General features: G+C 38.4%; 1 pseudogene; it reads right to left on the reverse strand.

Moving 5' to 3' along the window:
* Positions 1 to 11,894: 11,894 nt before the first annotated feature.
* On the reverse strand, positions 11,895 to 13,603 carry LOC138141896 (ATP synthase subunit beta, mitochondrial pseudogene; annotated as a pseudogene).
* Positions 13,604 to 14,766: the final 1,163 nt, after the last annotated feature.

Raw genomic sequence — 14,766 nt, forward strand, 5'->3', positions numbered from 1 at the left:
AGATTCAAACGCTTTCCATAGACATTTATAGATAGGCACATCATGATTGTGCCATAAAGGTTATTTTAATTATTCTATTCCAGAAGGTACCAATTAGATTTTCTCTGTTCTAAGTAATGTTTCTTAGCATCCAGCTATTGCATAATAATGTATCCTGAAGATAGAAGAATCCAGTTTTTTGGATGTGGCAATCAGCAACTTAGTGCTGTTTTATTACTTGAGTACTTCTCAATAAGTACTTTGACAAGAATAGTGTTTTATTTAACCAGAAACAAAACTAAAGATGGAGTTATGATCCCTGAAAACCATGAATAAGATAATCCATAAAAAGCAAGTGCTGTTGGGGGAAAAACAGATCACTAGTGTCATCTGTGGCATAGTGAAAGATATGCCAAACAGAATAGCTTTGGATATAATATTGTATTTATTACATCTTTTAAAAAGCATGATTTATGTAATAGGATATATATTTTACATATAATTTTTCTTTTTTTGCTTTACTTCCTTTCTTTGGAAATCTCTCTCTCTCTCTCTCTCTCTCTCTCTCTCTCTCTCTTTCTCAAATTCAGTATTTTTTCTTTTTTCTTTTTGGAGGGAAATTCGGGTTAAGTGACTTGCCCAAAGTCACACCAGAATTTTTTTCAAAGTACATTGGATTAGGAATCAGGGCCTCTGTATTCTAGAGTACCTACTTTGACAATAGTTTTTAGGCATGTGACCTTGGGCTACTTCCTCAAGTCTCCGGTTTCAATTTTTCTTTTATCTGTAAAATGAGGTGATGGATCCACTTCAGTACCATGGTCCTTTCCAATTCTGAAGTGCTATGATCTGAAATGTCACAATTCTCCAAAAGAACTTAGTCGCATCTCTAAGAATAACCACAGAGTGCTTTACCATGAGCTTGACTAATCCCTTTTTCTTGAGTTCTCCCTGCATTCATGCTTGGTAGAAACAAAGAAGCTTCCAGGGTTCATGTTGGAACCAGACTCAGAACTGGAAGATAACTACATCAAGATAACCGTGAGCATCAGCAAGGCAAATGACTAGAACTCAATTCATAGAAACTCTACATAACATTGTTGTGAATTTTGTTGACTTTATATGTAAAAGGTAGTTCTTGGTGTCTAGTAGTTTAGAATCTGAGTGAAGGTCAGTTCCAAAGTTACTTGTTTGTGAATGGTATGGAGAAGGGAGGGAAACATATTAATCAGCAATAGCAAATACAATGCCACCCTGCTCCTCCACTGAATGACACTTTTGTGCATACTAGTGATGGGTTGTTAAGGTCAGAGGAATACGTGTGTGTGCGGGGGGTGGGGGGCAGGGAATGGAATTTGGCCCCTTTGCAGTGGAGCAGTTGAATTAAATTTCGCTGTTGAAATTGCAGGCAGCATTTTCTTTTAATCCAACAAATCCAAAAAATTGTTTTGTGGCATTTTCCTCACGGTGTTGGGAACCCAACACATCAGCATTGTTCTGGTGCATGAGAAACAGAAATTAAAACTGACCACAGTTAATAGGAACCTGCACAGGCTCATTTTATGGGCCTCACTGAGTGAAGTGCAAAGGGAAAACAGGCTGAGCAAAGGAGGAAAAATACAATTCTACTTTTTCAGAACATTTTAATAATGTCTAAACTGCCAGGAAGAAACATGTAAAAAGAATCATAAATTCTTATTTTCTTTCCTTTGACCATTAAGGATCTGTTAAATACCCAGGAGGATTTTGAGGCCCTTAACATGTTAATAATTCTCTAGTGTGTTTGCTGAAATATAACAGCCAAATAGGTATGCCCTGTCAATAATGAATGGTATGCAAATTGGGCTGAATCTTCAACATGAGTTTGTATCCTCACCCTTGGATAGAAGAGGGCAGGTGGCTTCTAGGGTTGTCCATGCCGATATAATATTCATTGTTTTCCCTTGGCCTTTAATGTAACAGAATGACAACTTCCAGTTAGTCACAAAATTTCAGAGTTGTAAGGAAGCACAATACCCATTTAGTCCAACCTATGCCTGAAATAGAATTAACTCTACAACATTCATAACCTGGTTATCAAGGTGCTCTCTCTTGTCCTCTTGAGTGGATATTTGACCTCAGTCAAGATTCAGCCCAAAAAATTGTATATCAAATTATATATCTATGTAGATATCTATACTTATATCTATCTAGTTATACAGAGATATGACATTAAATGTGTATATATATATTATATATATATATATATTATGTATACACCATTCATTATTTGTAGAGTATAACTATTCTACTGAAATTCCCTAACAGAAGACATTGAAGAATTAACATGCCAAGAAGAACAGATCCCCCTGGGCACCAGATAATACCAGCTTATCCAAACATTGTGTGAAGATCTCTGAAGAGAGGAAACCTAGTACCTCTCAAGGCAGCCCGTTTGAGTTTGCAACAGCTCTAATCAGGGTGGCTAGGTGGCAAAGTAAATAGAGCACTGGCCTTAGAGTCAGGAGGACCTGAGTTTAAATCTGGCCTCAGATAACCACTTACTAGCCCTGTGACTTTGGACAAGTCACTTAACCTCAATTGCCCTGCCCTCCCCCCCTAAAAAAAGCAAAAACAAACCAACAAAAAAGAAATAGCTCTAATTGTTGGAAATGTTCACTTATATCAAGCCTAAATTTATCCCTTTGCCATGTCTACCTTTTTTTTTCCTTTTAACAGTCTTAAAAGCTACAGTAGGGTAAAGAGCAGCCCTTCCATCTCCAACTTTTTGGGGCTCAGGAGTAATTGGGGCCTGGAAAATCTTATCCAATTTGTTCTATGCATATTAGTGATGCTCTTGTATTCAGTTTCCCAACTCTGATTTCCTAGCCTCAAAACTAACTTTAATGTTCAAAGTAGCAGCTGGAGAACTAATGAAGAAGAAAGGATGAACTCTAGGAGCTCCCTAGTTCCCAGATATTATATCTCTTGGATATAGATGTCATTTAGGGGTTGAGACCATGGAGAAAATCAACCAAGGCAACTACAACTGACAGTGCTAACACTGAATGTTTAAAACAAGTATTTATTTATTTGAACACCTCCTATGTAATCAACACTACTGAGGAAGGAGAAATAATAACAATGATGATGATGATGACAATGGATCACAGTTTTATAGCATGTTACAGTTGTACAAATATGTAAAATAACAGCATGTTTCCTGCTCTCGAGAAGCCTACAATCTGAGGACTAGCCGAGCTAACATAGGAGACAATACGCTAAAAAAAAACAGGTTTATCAGTGATCTCCCTGACATGAATATTCCCTTCATCATACTGAACTCAGTCCCTTCTTGCCTGCGTCATCCTCTGTGACTAAGAGTTCCAGCCAATGTGCTGTTGGCTTTCTGAACTTTTCCTTCTCATTGGGAAGTATGAATGCAGAACTTGGGCTGTCCCTTGTTACAAAGAGGTACCACAGGAAGACATCATGGTGACAGAAAATAAAATACAACTCAAAATATAGCTAAATGCCAAAATGTATTCTACAGTCTATACATAGTTGAATGATTTAATGACAGAAATCAGTGGAAAATGGGGTGTTAAAAGAATCTTTGGGATGAATTGAGCTTGGCTGTAGGCTATGGTTCAGTAAGATCATAAGAATGTAGATACTAAACTGGAAGGGGATGTGAGAGGTTATTTGCTGAAGCCCATACACTTCAAATTACAGATGAAGACAGTGTGGATCAATGAGGTTATGTGATTTTCCCAAGGTCACACAGTTGGCAATCAGTCCAGCAGTCTTTGAACCTAGGTCTTCTAATTCCACATAGGTAAAGTTCTGTGAGAAGGGAGGGTAGTATGTGTAAAGATATGGATATTGAAATGTGTCTGGCTATTGAGGAATCATTTAGTTTCTGTTTTATAAATGGCATTTGTAAGGAAATTGTTCAGTCTCTATCCCTTTCCCTAAACTGTTCTAGCATTGAGAGGTCAAGATGTCTAATTCTATTTTTCCCTGGGATTTAGGGCAAGAGAAGAGATAATGATCTGTAATAGAAATGTCATTACTTACTTCATGTGGGTGTGGTTAACATTTAGGTCAAAGGAAAGAGCAGACTACCCCCTCTCCCCTGACAATCCTCCTTTGCAGACATGCAGAAGAAACACCTACAAGGCAAATGCAGTCAAAGCCCCTGGCTTCCAGGCTCCGTAAGCCATTAGCTGATTTGAGCAGGGAAGAGGCAGCCAAATATGTTGCAGCTGCACATTCATGTCTCAGATGCTGAGAGAGCTTGGCCCATCCAGCTGAAGCACCAACTCCATGGCTGAATAATAGCAGGGATTGTATGTCTGCAACCCTTGCAAATACTCAGAGTGAGGGTGAGGCTCTCCCCAAAGGTACAAAGTTGGCAGGACAAAGTGAGGCTTGCTTAATTCCTGTGGGTCAGAAAAGCAAGAACAAATGAAAAAAGTAAAATAAAGCATGGAAGCTGAGGAGAGCCGAGGTGGAAGAGCTAAGAAATGAGTTTTAGGATAGATGGTTGCTAGTGATTAACAAGTACAAAAGGAAAGATAAAATGGATCAACAGGTGAGCAATGCGGGGTAAGTAATTATAAAAAAAAAATCCATGGGTGTGGATGCTCTTAAGTTTTACTAATTTACCTATTAGACCCTCATGCTGCTTTATTTGTTGCCCCACAGTCTACCTCCCATTCACAGTCCCACCTTTCCAATCCCTCCACTCTTTCCTTCAATTATATACTCACACTTTCAGATAAGGTCTCTGGAATGTTGGTTTTTCTTGTTTTACTTCATTAAATAAAAAAGAGCTATTACTGAGGAGGGGCAATCAATAAATCTTAGCAATATAGAAACAAAACATATAAATAAAACACTAAATATAAACAACAACCCACATGCAGTCTGTTTTTGACTTACTTTCAGGTCTTTCATAGATAAATGGCAAATCTGGAATGGTCATGTCAGGAATTTGGCTTCCCTCCCAGCTGCCCCAGAAATTTCAAATACTACTACAACTCTCCTGCCCAATAAACCATAGTGGCTCCCTATTGTCTGTAGAATAAAATATCAACTGCTCTGCTTCTAAAGTCCCTCATATCCTGGTTACTTTGCCAGACTCATTAGGTATAACTTCTCTTCTGACGTACTACAGTCTTTTTATTCTAACTGGCTTTGTCCATCTTTTCCAATAACGTCACATTTCTAGTCTCAATCTTCCATCTGATTTTCTGCTCCAGTCCTTTTCACTGACCATGTCTTGTGCCTGGAATGTTCTCACTAGTCACTTCTACCTCAAACATTCTTTTACTTCCCAAGAGATATATGACACCTTCCCTGATATTCCCAAATGGTAGTGCCCCCTCCCGAAACTGCCTTGTATTCCTTTTGTATTTACAAGTATATAGACATATATGTTATCTCCCCTGATAGAATGTAAACTACCTGAAAGCAAGGGTTTTTCTATTTCTGTCTTGTGTCTTCTGGACCTACCACTGTGTGTACCACGTTGTAACTGCCTAGTATGTACTTCTTGACTGATTTTACTTCTTTACTTCCTTGAGTCTAGTTCCCCTGTCTTTCATGCCTCAATGACTTCCAGTAGATGGTATTTATCTTTTGAAGTGCCATCAAAAGGGAAAGGGAAGGTTACTACTTAAGGCATCTTCACCCCCACTGTTTTCCACACCCCATGCCTATTCAATCTCCTTATCTTTCTCATTCTGCTCCTCAGCTCAAATCCTCCAAAGAGAACCAGTGAATCTGGATGTTCTTCTGAAATGTAAATGCATCTTCCTTCCATCTTGTGTGTACACAGAAAACCCATCTCTGTGACCTCTATTATGCTATATTATGTTTTTCACTTAACGAGGTATAAAGAGAGAGAGACAGAGAGACAGAGAGAGGCAGAGAGAGAGAGACAGACAGAGACAGATTGAGAGAGAGAGACAGAGAGACAGAGAGACAGATTGAGAGAGACAGAGACAGAGAGACAGAGAGAGAGAGAGAGAGAGAGAGAGAGAGAGAGAGAGAGAGAGAGAGAGAGAGAGAGAGAGAGAGAGAGAGAGAGAGAGAGAGAGAGAGAGAGAGAGAGAGAGAGAGAGAGAGAGAGAGAGAGAGAGAGAGAGGATCTTCCTTCTGTTTTCAGAATTTGGTAGCAACAAAAACCGTAAGAAAATTTCCAAAAAATTCTTTAGTTACCTTGGAGATAGAAGGATAGGGGGATGAGAGCTAGATTTCTGACTTCACTGATACAGGAAAGTCCCTTTAACAGTGCAGGTCAGTATGCCTTTGAGTTGTCTAAGGCAATGAGGGGTTGTCACTTGTCCAGTGTATCAAAAGGTAGACTAGAACACTGTATCAGAATCCAGTTATATCCTATCTGACTCTCAAGGACAAAAGGGAATAGGCAATAGGGATTAAGTAATTTGCTTGAGTTCACACAAGTACTAAGAAAATACAATTTTGAATCTTGCTTTAAATGTAAACTTGGGTCATTCAATCGTTGTTTCCCCATCTCTAAAATGGCAACAATAATACTAACATTTGACAGTGTCTCAGTAAAGAAAGAACTTCACAAAACTTTAAGTATATATATAGAAAAAGTATTATAGACATGAATTATTATCATTATTACATTCTAGTAGGGCACAAGACATCTAAACAAATAATTATAATTCATAAGTGCTTTAGGGAAATGTGAACAAAAGTCCTGTGGGGGATCTGAAGGAAGACTAGAGAAAGCTTCCTGAAAAGTTAGCATTTAAAAGGGGCTTTAAAGAATTAAAGGGAGAAAGAATATTTTAGGAATAGGAAGCAGTATGAACAAAGGCATAGGAAAATATTGTATATATTTGGGAGATTATTGGGCTCTAAGAAAGCATATAGAGTAGTAGAAAGTGAGGATAAAGAGAGTAGTACCAGATTATGGAGGACACTGAATATTAGGAAAAGGATCTAAGTTCACTTGATAGGAAATATGAATTCACTAAGATTTCTTGAACAGAGGAATGACATGGCTAGAAATATACACATGGACTATTAGACTGATGGAGATATGAAGAATATAGTAAAGGGTCAGAGAGTGGTGTCAATATGATCTTTTAGAAAGTTATTTAAATAGCCAACATTGACATTAATAAGGACCTGTGCCCAGTATGCTGGTCATGGGTCTAATGAGGAAGGTAGTGATGTTAAAAATATAATGGGGGTAGAACTATCCAGTATCTGGCAACTGAACAAATATGATCAGCACAGGATATGGAACTAAAAATTTCAGAGACAGATTTAGGAATGTTGTAAAGGGAAACTTCCTAACAATTATAGCTATCCAAAAAAAAAGTAGAATTGGCTTCCTCTGGAAATAGGAATAAGATCTCAAACCAAAGGCCCTATAACCACTTGTTTAATATGTAGGAGAGAGCATTTTTGTTCTAGTATGGGCTGAACTTGATATTTTCTCTCAACTCTGAGATTCTATGTTTTGGTTCAAGCTCCCTCTTTCTATGTATCTTTCTTTCACTTCAGAGATTCCACATATTCCTATATCTCTTTCTACTTCTCTAATTACTGCATTACTTTTTGTTTTGTCACCCACTTTAGGGGGATGTTGTCCAAAGTTCTGTCCTTGGCCCCTTTTTTCTTTTCCCCCTTGCCAACTTAATTTACTATCATAACTCCAAATCAATGTGGATAACTTCTAAATCTATATGTCTAATACTTCCCTTTCATGAGCTCCAGCCTCACATCTCCACCTGCTTATAGGACATCCCTACCTGGATGTCAAATTGGCACCTGAAAGTCAATTTATCCCAAAATAAGCTAATTAGATTTCTCTCTAAACTTGTTTTTTCCTCTTATTTCACTTTTTCTGTTAATGGCACTTTCCTACTCCAATGTTCAAAACCTGTTGCTATCATTTGTCCATATCCTAGAATTCTTAGAAGTGTTCAATTCTCCAGGGAAGTGAAAGAGGAAAAAGACTAACAGGACACATTGAGATTTGATATGTAAAAGGTTATTAATTATTTTTAGAAGTTAAATCCAGGAAAGTGATAAAGGCGAAAGTCATATTGCAATGTGTTAAGGAGAAAATGGGTAATGAGAATTTGTAGGAATTGAGTTATGTATGTGTATGGCTATGGGTGTATATTTATTCATATATGCACACATATGGTTAAAGTAATGTTATTGATATAATTTGTTTTACATCACCATAAATGCTATAAGTATATTGCCTTTCCCCCTTCCTTCCCTTCCTGGAAAACCATCAAAATTAACAAATACTTTGAAGAAAAAAAAGAGGAAGAAGAGATAAAGAATCAATAAAACCAATCCATATGTTGCAAAAGCCTAAGGTTATATACAAGGTGTCAAACTCGTGGACCTCTCATCTCTGCAAAGAAATGAGGGGAGATGTTTTCTCATAGCTTTTTGTTAGGGCCATTCTGTTTGTTTGTAATTTTGCATCATTCATTGTTGATTATTTTGTGGTTTTGTTTTTAATTTATATCTTTGTGGTCACTGTGCATATTGTTTTCTTGACGCTGCTTAGTTCACTCTACATATATCATAGAAATCTTTCCATGATTCTCTGTTTATCTCATTTATCATTTCCCATGTTATCATTCCCCTGCAACATTATTTTTCTTGCTATTTTCAATCATGGGCAACTAATTTGCTTATAATTCTTTGCTAATACAAAAAGTGCTGCTCTAAATATTTTGCTGTACATGACATTTTCTTCTTATCAATGATGTCCTTTGGAAATTACCTAAAGAATGGAATCTCAGTCAAAGAACATGGACATTTTGGTCACTTTATTTGCATAATAGCGAGCGACTTTCCAAAACATTTGCCCTGATTCACATTTCCATGAAAAATGCATTATTGTGCCTATATTCCCAGAACTGCTCCAGCATTCACTCTTCCCATCTTCTTTGGACAACACTTCCAGGGCAGAAAGAGAACAAGTTTTAGGGGAACAACAGGAAGGAAAGGCGTTCCCTAGCCTTCACATAGGAAAAGAGTCTAGGTAGAGATCATGAGACCAAAGGTAACAGCAAGAGGAAAGAATAAGTTTAATGCTGAAGAGAGAGTGGGAAAGGTGAGTGGAAGTTGTCATTACTAAATTTAGGTTTTGCCAGTTTGCTGTTTATGTGGTTTGTAGTTTGTTTTGATGTACGTTCCTCTTATTATTAGCGATTTGGAGCACTCTTTCATACAGTGTTTAATAGTCTTCAATTCTTTTTTTAAGGACTGTTTGCATTCTTTGAGTAATTATTTATTAGGAAATTGATTTTGCTTTTAAATACATACATATTTACACATATAAAATTCCTACTTATATATTTATTAACACATCTGTTTATTATTAGTAATATAATTATTGAAAATAATAAAACTTTATTTGAAAATTTTGATACAAAGATTTTTTTTCCTCATTTAACCACTTCATTTCTCGTCTTAGATTAATTGACTCTGTGCAGAAGGTTTTTACCTTTATAAAAATCAAAATGATATATTTTTATTTTTTGTAATTGACTCTATCCCTTCTTTGGTTAGAATGTACCTACTATTTATAGTTGTGAAAATTTTATGATGTTTCTCTTCTAATATATTTATGATATAATCTTTACTATTAATATCATGTATCCATTTAAAATTTATTGTGAAATATGATGTAAGGTGTCTGTCTTAGCCTGTCTGTCAGACTACTTTCCAATTTCCAAAGCAGTTTTTTTTTTTAATAATGTAGGGGGTTATTTTCCAAGGAATTTATGTTTTTTAGTTATAATAGATATATATTTTTTAAAAATTCATAGCAGTGATAGTGAGAGGACATAAAAGAACAGCCAGCCAAAGTGAAGACAAGGTGCTTTTTTATTTTAAAGGTTTAGATAAATTTTAACATACTGGACAGAAAATGGGAAAGAGCAGGCAGAGAAGGAAAGACTGAAGATACATGAGAATATATAGCAATGATTGCTGGAATAAAGGCAGAGCAGGAGAGGATGGCATCAAAAAGACAACTAGAAAGAGAAACTTTAACAAGGAAAAAGCACACCTTTTCTCTAGACAAGAGAAAAGGAGGAAAGGGTGGGTGATGATAGAAGTTTTAAAGCATGTAATGGATGAGTTTAGGGAGCTCCAGTCAGATGACCTAAGTCTTTTCAAGTGACCTGGAATACTACCTTTTCTGTTTTAAGGGGTAGGGAGGAGTTTAAGCAGAGAGTAATAGGTTGGAAATAGTTACCACAGGAAAGGAGATGGTGAATCAGTGAATGGATTAGAAAGTTGTTGATCAGGAAAGATAAAAGAGCTGAGACTAAGTCACATAAATTTATGATGGATGAAATTACTTTCTCCTAAGACATTGAGTAGCCTGTGGATAGCATCAGATAAATTACTTAGTGGGAAGGGAGTTGTTACACAGGATCCAGGATAAGAAAGTGGAAATGGTAGACAATTGGGGTTCAGGGCTTCCTATGGGCTCAGTTAGTCAATCATTAAAGTAGCAGATCATGGAGTTAAAGTTGTATGTGAAAACAAACTAAGTCAGTGTTGGGAATATGGACTTTTTAAAGAATCCTTTAGAACGTAGACACTAAGGGAAATATTTAAATATAAATAAGTGAGTGTGATAAAGGTTCCAGGGTAGGAAAAATATCTTCTATCATCTACTCTGAAATTATTTATAAATTATACAGTTTTTAAAAAATGTTTAATCAGGTTCCCTAATAGATAATGCCTAATAAGGGCTACATGCTATTCTATGCACTAGGAATGCAAAGGCATAATGAAATGGTCTTAACCCTTAAATAACTTATATACTATCAAGGGAGACCACATTTACTTATAGACATATAAAAAAAAGATATTGTGGTGAGAGTACTAGTGACTGGGTGGGTGTGGGAATCATCAGGAAACTCTCATGTAGAAACTGTCATTTTAGTTTAACTTTTAAGGAGCCTAAGAATTTAAAAAATGCAGATGTGAGGAGGGGATTCATTTAAGGCACTGGAGATGGCCAGTGCAATGTCATGGAGGTGGGAGGAGTGCCTTGTATAAATAACAAAATTGTTACTAAATATCAGTAATAAGTCCAGTTTGTCTGAATTGCAGGGAGCATAAAAGGGAACAATGTGTAACATGGCTAGAAAGATTGACTGGGCAGGACTGTGATGAGCTTTGAATGCTGAATAGAAGGAAGATATTTGATCCTAGTGGTTAAAGAGAGACTCTGGTTACACATTAGTTTTATGTTACTTAACTTTTGAATCAGGCTCTTATAAGCTATTATTGTCTAGTTTTCTCTCAAGAAAACCTGCTCATCTTTTGGGCTCACTTTTGGGGCCCATCATTTGCTTGTTTTGTCCATTCTTGGCAAATTACTTCAGCTTTCTGGGTCTCAGTTTTCTCATATATGAAATTAGAGGGTTGGGCTAAAGTGATCTATAGAATTGTTTCTAATACTGATACAATTTCTCTTAGTATATGTCAGAATTATTCTGTATAAACAGTACTGAAATAGAGAAAGTCCTTTTTCTTTATAAGGTAAGCCCTCTTGGAGATGTTTAGTGAGTATTTCAACAGGGAAAACAAGGAGAAAAGGAGAAGATTAAGCAGCTGAGCAATTTTTTAAATAAATTAATCCAAAGATCTGATATTCTGGATTTTTTGTGGGGTGGAAGAAGGAAACAATTTTGTAAATTTTTTTTAGTTGACCCACCTTAGTATTTCAATGCTTTTGTTTAGGGACTTTACCCTGAAAACTTTGTCTAGGCATCTTGCCTTAGAGAAGAATAAAGATATGGAAACCAGAAAAGTGAACATGATGATGATTAACTCATCTCATACACCTCTAACATCCACTCTACCCTTTTGGGACTCTCCCCATACACATAAAATGGGCTGTGAGATGTACATTTTATTCAAAAGTTTAAATAGTCTTCAGACAGTACACAGATTTCCCAACCAAAGTTTTCATGTAGTTTGCTCAGACAATTGAAATTGAAGGATGTGTGGCAGATGAAGGTGACTCCTCATGAGTGCTCTTCAGCCAGTTTTTCAGCTTTTGTTATGGCTTCTTCAATGGGTCCAACCATATAGAAGGCCTGCTCTGGGAGATGGTCATACTGACCTGCCAAGATTTGCTGGAATCCCCTAATGGTTTCTTTCAGGGGCACCAACTTCCCCATATGTCCTGTGAATACCTCAGCAACCTGGAATGGCTGTGACAAGAAACGCTGGATTTTCCTGGCCTGAGACACTGTCAACTTATCTTCTTCAGACAACTCATCCATTCCAAGGATAGCAATGATGTCCTGAAGGTACTTATAGTCCTGCAGAATCTTTTGCACATCTCAGGCAACATCATAGTGCTCATTGCCAACAATGTTGGGGTCCATGATCTGAGAAGTGGAGTCCAGAGGATCCACTGCAGGGTAAATGCCCAGCTCAGCAATGGCCCAGGACAGCACAGTGGTAGCATCCAAATGGGCAAAGGTGGTGGCAGAAGCTGGGTCAATCAAGTGGCTTGCACAGAGGTGATGGAATCCTGCTTGGTTATGGTAATTCTTTCCTGCATGGTGCCCATATCAGTGGCCAAAGTGGGCTGGTAACCGACAGCAGAGGGGATTCTGCCTAGTAAAGCAGACACCTCTCAGCCAGCCTGAGTGAATCAGAAGATGTTATCAGTGAAAAGCAGTACATCTTGACCCTCTTGGTCTCTGAAGTATTTAGCCACAGTGAGGCCAGTCAAGGCTACCTGAGCCTAAGCACCAGGTGGTTCATTCATCTGGCCATATACCAACGCTACCTTGGAAGTGGCATCCTTCAGACTGATGACACCAGACTCAATCATCTCATGGTACAAGTCATTGCCTTCTCGGGTCCTTTCACCAATGCCAGCAAACACAGAATAATCACCATGGGCCTTGGCAACATTGTTGATTAGTTCCATAATCAGTACAGTCTTTCCCACACCAGCACCACCAAATAGACCAATTTTGCCACCCTTGGCATATGGGGCCAAAAGATCCACAACTTTGATGCCAGTAACCAGGATTTCTTGCTCTACACTCATCACTATGAATTCAGGAGCCTCAGCATGAATTGCAGCAAACTGTTTGGTTTTGATTGGACCCCTTTCATCGATAGGCTCTCCAATCACATTCACGATTCTTCCTAGAGTCTCAGGTCCCACAGGGATTTTGATTGGGCCACCAGAATCTAGGACCTTCTGCCCTCTGACCAAGCCTTCAGTACCATCCATAGCAATGGTCCCGACTGTGCTCTCACCCAGATGTTGGGCCACTTCCAGAACCGGCCTGGTTTCCCTGTCCTGCACGTCGAGGGATTTGAGCATGGGAGGGAGCCCCTCATTGAATTGCACATCCACTACGGCCCCGATGACCGCCACGATGTACCCGCTGGCCGCCCGGCTCTAGGGAGGGGGGACGTCAAGGCCGCATAGTCCTGGGCCTGCCGGAGCGTGGCCGGGGCCGCCCGCAACAAGGTCTGGGTCTGGGGCGATGGGGCAACGGGCGCCGAGGCCCCGAAGGGCGCTCAAGGCCAAGGCTGCTGCAGGGCGGCTCAACAGCCCCAACATGGCGGAGTCTGGGGAGAGACTGAGCACCGCAACCTCCCCCAGCTGCTGAATTTTGTAAAAATTTTGAAGACGTTTAAGGAGATTAAAATTTTGTTATGCCAGTAGTTTTTCTTAAAAAAAAAAAAAAAAAGAGCTTCGATACCATATTTCAAGAAATAATTAAAGAAATGGCATATCTCTTTTATTTTATTTTTTTATAAAGCAGTTGGGGTTAAGTAACTTGCCCAAGGTTACATAGCCAGTTTTTTTGTGTGTGGGTGTTATCTGAGGCCGGAACCAGTCCCGGGTTCTCCCGACTCCAGGGCCAGCACTCTTACTCACTGCGCCACCTAGTTGCCCCGACATATCTCTTTTAGAATTAGAGAGCAGTGTGAAAATAGAAAGTGTTTCATAATCACCTTATGAACAAAGTTATATTTAACACAGACACACTTATGGTTCCAATGGTGATATAAAAAACAGCATAGAAGCTGAACTTTTGTACATAACCTCCCAGTAAATATCCAAAAAGAGATCCAGAATGACAAACAATAAAGAAAACTGAGAAACAGAAGTTCTAGTCTATAACTGAAAAACTAAAGAACCTATGAAGTCTATCATAGTAGAGGGGTGGTGCCAAGGAAAACAGCAAAGTTCAGCTAATATAGAAACCAACAAAGGTATGGAGAGGGGCAGCATTATCTTTGGGAAGTTTACTGATGGATATGATAGAGGAACTGCATCAGGAAAGCCAGCTCAGGTTGCCACAAGCAGACCTGAAACCAGGTCGTGTTCTAAAGCCATGAATAAATTCCAATAACCAGGGACCTAAAGCCAGATCCCATCTCTGTCATGAAAACACAGAAACAGGGCACAGAACCAACTCATTCAAGTCATTCTATTCAGGGTGTCAGGCATAGCTGTGCAATTCTCTGAGTACTGGGAGCCACAGAAGGAGACAGGAACAGGTGAACACCTGCACCAAAGGGGTTATTTCAGAAGGACTTGGACTAGAATGATTCCCACTATCTTACTGTGACCTGTTAGGATGAGAGCAAGAAGAAAGAACCATCTATCAATTAGGAATTATGCAAAGAGAAGACAAAGACTGGCACAGAACAGAGCCTGCAGTGAAATACAAAAAAATTAAATGAAAAGCCAGAGACTGGTCCTAATATCAATTTCTCTAT

The sequence above is a fragment of the Petaurus breviceps genome, unplaced genomic scaffold (genome assembly GCF_028583685.1).
Source record: "Petaurus breviceps papuanus isolate PSGF00001 unplaced genomic scaffold, PetGlider_PUasm1.0 90504, whole genome shotgun sequence".
Classification (NCBI taxonomy): domain Eukaryota; kingdom Metazoa; phylum Chordata; class Mammalia; order Diprotodontia; family Petauridae; genus Petaurus; species Petaurus breviceps.